We start from the raw sequence: 6,629 nt of genomic DNA, 5'->3' as shown, positions 1-6,629 counted from the left end.
GGGCTGCTACCAAGGCCTGGGTTTGGAGTTGTACCTTCTGTTTTAGCCTGACCTGTCATTGGGCCTCAGCTGCTTCTTCCTTGGAGTTGTAGACCTTCAAGGCCAGTTTGATTAAATCCTGGATGGGAGTTTGAGGGCTGTCCTCCACTTTTTTTAACTTTTTTTGGATATCAGGGGCTGACTGAGAAATGAAATATGAGGCCAAGACGGTCCCTCCTGCGGTGGAGGCAGGGTCAAGGCGGGTGTACTGAATAAGTGCCTCAGTCAGCCGGTTAAGAAAAATGGCCAGATTTTCATCTGCGCCTTGGACTATCTCCTTTAGTTTGTTAAAGTTGACTGATTTGTTAGAGGCTGCCTGCATGCCGGCAAGAAGGCACTGAACCATCATGTCTCGGTGGCGGCGGCCTGCCTGCCCTACCTGGTAGTCCCAGTTGGGCTCAGCCGAGGGCACTGCCTCGGTGCCAACTGGCATGGCAGCATCAGTTAAATGAACCTGGTTAGTGTGCTGCCTGGCTGCCGCTAGGATGCGTTCCTGCTCCTCAGGAGACAGGGTTGAGGTCATAACGACATGGAGGTCATGCCAGGTGAGATCATATGCCTGGCATAGATACCTGAACTCTTTGATATAATGAGTAGGATTGGCCGAAAAGGAGCCTGCAAGCTCCTCAACCTTAGACAAGTCTGCCAATGCAAACGGCACATGGACTCGGACTACTCCTTCGGTGCCTGCTACCTCTCATAAGGGACACAGGAGGTTGGTCCTGGACCGAGTATGGGCTGAGACAGGCGAGGAGGGGGAGGAGGTGGAGGTAGGGGAGACATAATCTGTCGGGTTTGGTAAGGGCACAGGAGGGGTGGAAGAGAGGGGGAGGCATTGACGAGGACGGGGATAATGGTGGGTCAGGGTAAGGAGGAGGTTGGGTGGGAGACTGGAGGGGTGGCCGGGATAGGGTGTCAGGAGGCTCAGAAAAAGAGGAGGAATCACCCCTCTCCTTGCTCGAGGGAAGAGACTTTGCGAGTAGGACCTGAGCTAACAAGCATTGGGTGCAGAGATCTGGGCAAGAATGCAAGCCTCAAAAGCCTTGAACATAGGGTATCTCATGCCATTTACCTAGTCTCTTGCAGAAGCTGGTCAAATCTGTGAGAATGTTAAAGTCTAGAGTGCCTTCTGCAGGCCACTGAGACTGATTATCCAATTTATATTGCAGCCATGCTATTGTGCAGAAGAAAATGAGCCATTTCTGTTTTATGTCTTGGCTGCGACTTAAAGTCTGGAGATTCACCAAGAGGTACCCCAGAGGGGATTTTCGGTCTGGTTTGGACTGGGTAGTTCCCATGGTCTCAAGGCGGGCAGTCTGGAGGCAATGGGAGTGTCCTCTCACTGCCACACGGAGTGCAGGGTATGGTGGTTTCCGGGGAGGTTGGACATCTCCTAGTCCCCGGTGCTGAGGTCACAGTTGACCAGAGAGAGCCCCTGATGCAGCCGCGCATTTTGGACAGGGACTCCCGGAGGGAGCCTTTCAGGACGGGGGAAAACTTACCGAGCAGTGATCAAATTGAGTCTTAAATTTGGTGAGGTGGCTCCAGGCTTGAGGAGGGGATCCCGGCTCAGGGAGAGGAGAGCCTGCCCGACCTAGCAGGGGTCTGGGGAGGGGGTCTCCTCCTGGGTTTTGGCACCAAATGTAAGGGTAAACTGAGGCTGGAGCCAAACCGGGAACGAAGACACGAGGTGAATGGCAGTGAGAACAGCCTTTATTAGGATTCGCGGGCGAGGTTCCTTGGTCCAAAGGTGCGGGCCCAGGAAGTCATGCTGAGGGAGGAGGGTAGGGGCTTCTGATAGCCTGAGAGGTAGGGAAGCTGGTTGTGCAAACAGGGCCTGGGGGGTCTTGAAACTACTAGGGCAGGAGTTGAGTAAGGGTCACGAGGAAGGGGTCTTTGGAAACTGTTAACCGAAACTGCTGTTTATGAACTTGTGGAATGCAGGTGAGCTGCAGGTCATGGGGGAGTGTGGTTGCCCAGCCGGAACCTCTGACGTATGTAAGTCTGAAGGTGTGTTCAAAGAGGAATGGAAGTCTCGAACAAAGGGCCTGCTCGAACAAAGGGCCTGCTACGCCGAGTGGCGCCGCCATGTCGGGTCTAGATCCCTGCCTAACAATACTTATCTTATAGGATTATGAAGATTAATAAGGAATAAGTGAAAATTTAGATAAAAAGCATTATGCAAATCTAATTATTACCACCTTTGGCATGAACAATTACACTACCATTTCCTCTACTGATAATTCTTCAACTTCGCCAGTCTGCCATGTATCCTGCTCTCATTAGCAAATTATTCTTCCAACTCTTTTCTCCATCAAATCCCTCTTCAAATTAAAAAACCTTTGGCAGCCTCTCTTTGCCTACTCAGCCACAAAAACCTTCAACTACCTAGCTGCAACTTCCCTCTGTTCTCTATGACAGGTCCTGGGGAGAATCCAGGGCCAACCTGGCAGGTACACCAGCCACCAGGGGTGTAAAGTCTCAGGAGCAAGATATATTAGGCAAAAGTTCACCCAGAGAAGTCAGAAGCAACAGCATAAAGGGGCAACAGATGAGGCAAGGAGCCAAACTGTAGAGCTCTAGGAGCATCAATGTCAGAGTTAGAGGCAAAGTAAGGACATAAGCCATGTGTTTTCATCAAGATGGGCTCTGTGCGGCCAGGCGCGATGGCTCACACCTGTTATCCCAGCAATTTGGGAGGCCAAGGCAAGCAGATCACCTCATGTTGGGAGTTTGAGACCAGCCTGACCAACATGGAGAAATCCGTCTCTACCAAAAATACAAAATTAGCTGGGCATGGTGGCACATGCCTGTAATCCCAGTTACTCAAGAGGCTGAGGCAGGAGAATCGCTGGAACCCAGGAGGCAGAGGTTGCAGTGAGCCAAGATTGCGCCATTGCACTCCAGCCTGGGCAACAAGAGTGAAACTCAGTCTCAAAAAAAAAACAAACAAACAAACAAACAAAAGATGGGCTCTGTGATGCTGCCCTAGCCAACAACTTCAAAACTCCAGTGGCTTAACATAACAGAGGTTTATTGGTTGCTTATGCAAACTCTGCTGCAGGTCTGAGTGACTCCCAGGATAACTGTCTCCCACAGAGCAGCTCAATAACTTTACCACCAAACCTTTTTGATTTCAGAAGGAGATAATAGATCTGGAAGATTGTACAGGCTTTTTTTTTTTTTTTTTTTTTGCTTCACCTTGGAAATGAAATATGTTGCTTTTGCTCACAGCCCATTGTCCAAAACTAGTGAAAGTCCCTGCCTAATTCCAGGAGGAATGGTAAATGTGGATGTAGTAGATAGAATCCAAAGATGTCACCCACAATCTCTCCCCTCCCTAAACACACATACCACTCCTCCCTCCCATCGAGAAGAATCCTGGCCAGTGCCCTGGTTCACATCTGTAATCCCAACATGTTTGGAGGCTGAGGTGAAAGAATCGATTGAGGACAGGAGTTCAAGACCAACCTGAGCAACATAGTGAGACCCTGACTCTACAAAAAATAAAAATAAACATTAACTGGGCATGGTGGTGCATGTGTGTAGTTCCAGGTACTCAAGAAGCTAAAGCAGGAGGATTGCTTGAGCCCAGGCGGTTGAGGCTGTAGCCTTGGTGACAGAGTGAGACCTTGTCTCTTTAAAAAAAAAAAAAAATTTAAAAATGGAGTCCATGCCGCACACAGTGGCTCACGCCTGTAATCCCAGCACTTTGGGATGCCAAGGCAGGCAGGTCACCTGAAGTCAGGAGTTCAAGATCAGCCTACGCAACACGGTGAAACCCATCTCTACTAAAAATACAAAAAGTAGCCTGGCATGGTGGCCCATGCCTGTAATCCCAGGCATTTGGGAGGCTGAGGCAGGAGAATCCCTTGAACCCAGGAGACAGGGGTTGCAGTGAGCGGAGATGGTGCCACTGCACTCCCGTCTGGGAGACAGGGCAAAATTATGTCACTAGATCAATTAAGTAATTAAAATAAATAAAAGCATACTCAGCCAGGCAGCGGATCACTCCTGTAATCCCAGCACTTTGGGAGGCTGAGGCAGGAGGATTGTTTGAGCCCAGGAATTTGAGACTGGCCTGGACAACATAGTGAGACCCCATCTCTGTTTTTTTGAGAAATGAAAAGAAAAAAAATAGCAAATTAGAATCCTATTCAATAGGTGTCATCCTTAAGCACAGCTGTATCAGTTCGTAACACAACCACAGACTGAGTGGCTTAAAGAACAGAAATGTATTGTCTCACAGTTCTGGGGGCTAAAAATCCAAGATCAAGGTGTCAGCATGTTTGACTTCTTCTGAGGCCTCTCTCCTTGGCCTGCAGATGGCCATCCTCTTGCCAGTTATTCCTCATGCAGTCAACCCTTGGTCTGTATTAGTGTCTTACTCTCTTATAACAACACCAGTCACATTGGATTCGAGCCCACCATAATGACCTCATTTAACCTTAATTACCTCTTTAAAAGCCCCATGTCCAAATACAGTCACACTCTCAAAGGTACTGGAAGGTTAGAACTTGAACCTAAGAGTTTGAGGGGACAATATTCAGCCCAAAACACCAGTGTTAGTGATAATATTTGTTACAATTCTTGACATTAAAGTGTAAAAGGAGGGATCCTATTGAGAAAAATCACATTCCTAAAAAGAACAAAATAATTAGAGGGAAAAGGCCCTCTTTACACTGCCTCCCAAAAGACATTGAAAGGGGAGAAATCCTTAATCTTAATAATACTTTTTATAATCCCCTTTCTCTTCTCCATTTTTTCCAATCCCGCTCCCCTAACCCACAGAATCCTATTGCGCACCCTAGTTCCCAGTCCCCGGCTCTTTGTAATGTAAATTAAGTCGCCTTCCCTGTAAATACCTTGCGCTGGCCTCTCCCAGCCTTTTCAATTCTGCCCTTTCTGTAATTCTGCATCACAAAAGTTCAGAACTGGTCTGGCCAGGATCCGCTCTCCCAGAGATGGGAAGTGGGACGCAGTCTCGCAGTCTCGGTAAGGTATCAGAAATGGGGTCAGGAAGCCTGGAGGCGGGAACGCGGCACCGCCCCTGCACTAACCCCCACCTCCAAACCCTGCTCAAGGAACATCCCCGCGCGTCTCCGCTGCCCGGCTTCAAGCCCAGCCCACGGTTCCTCCCGGTGCCTTGAAGATGCCACTGGGCTAAGCCTCCTTGCACAAAGATTTGGAACCCACACCTTCTTAGATTCAAGACCTGGGGATTAAAGCCCCTCCACCATTAGGTCTTCCGCCCGGAAGGGAGAGCAAGAAGACGAGCGGCTACTTGGTGTACCCCTGGGCCGCATCCAGCAGGGCTCAGCCAGACCCCGAGGTCCCCGTGTTCGTTCCTCCCTAACTGGGACCGGGCGGCATAGCAGGCTTCGTGACCCCAGCGCTTCCCCTCCGGCCACATTGGCCTCCGAGAAAGCAAATTAGCGGAAGTAGTCTCCAGCCGCATCCAGGGTCACTCGGGGCTAGAACCCCGAGGTCCCCGTGTTAGTTCGTCCCTAACTGGGCCGGGGGGCGGCATAGCAGGCTTCGTGACCCCAGCGCTTCCCCTTAGGGCCAGACTGGCCCCGAAGGAAGCAAATTAGCAGGAGGTAGTCTCCAGCCCCGAGGCCTTGGCTAGCTCCTTAAGAAGCGATCCCGGCGGGATCTTAAGAACTCCCTCGAATTTACTCGCAGGGACTTCAACGTGTGGAAGCTTCCTCTGTCTTTTGGGAATGGAGCCAGGTCAGGTCTGAGTCTCCCAGATCCCAAAGACACCCACAACCCTGGGGTACCTGGGACGGTCTCAAGCTTAAGTAGGAAAAAACCTGCATTTCAATGCATTTTCTACATCCTTCCAGGTTCCTTCTTTGAGGTACTGCATTTTAAGTCGTAGGTAATTGATAGTAAATTCTGTGACTTACATAATTTGTATTACTTCCTTTCCCACGCCCCAACGAATTTTTGCCTCCATTTGCAATCTCATACTGAGAGACAGGACTAGCTGGATTTCATAGGCAGACTAAGAATCCCTAAGCCTAACTGGGAAGGTGACTGCATCCACCTTTAAACACGGGGCTTGCAACTTAGCTCATATCGGACCAATCAGAGAGCTCACTAAAATGCTAATTAGGCAAAAACAGGAGGTAAAGAAATGGCCACTCATCTATTGCCTGAGAGCACAGCGGGAGGGACAAGGATCCGGATGTAAACCCAGGCATTGGAGGCGGCAAGGGCAACCCCCTCTGGGTCCCCTCTCTTAGTATAGGAGCTCTGTTTTCACTCTATTTCACTCTTAAATCTTGCAACTGCACTCTTCTGGTCCAGTGTTTGTTATGGCTGGAGCTGAGCTTTAGCTTGCCCTCCAAAAACTGCTGTTTGCCACCATGGCAGACCCGCTGCTGACTTCCATCCCTCTGGATCCAGCAGGATGTCAGCTGTGCTCCTGATCCAGCCAGGTGCCCTTTGCCACTCCTGATCAGGCTAAAGGCCTGCCATAGTTCCTGCGTGGCTAAGTGCTTGGAACTGAACACTAGTCACTGGGTTCCGTGGTTCTCTTCAGTGACCCACGGCTTCTAGTAGAGCTATAACACTCACTGCAT

This window comes from Trachypithecus francoisi, unplaced genomic scaffold, assembly GCF_009764315.1.
Source record: "Trachypithecus francoisi isolate TF-2019V2 unplaced genomic scaffold, Tfra_2.0 Lachesis_group5, whole genome shotgun sequence".
NCBI classification, from domain to species: Eukaryota; Metazoa; Chordata; class Mammalia; order Primates; family Cercopithecidae; genus Trachypithecus; species Trachypithecus francoisi.
The sequence above is the reverse complement of the archived record's forward strand: the minus strand, read 5'-3'. Positions refer to the sequence as shown.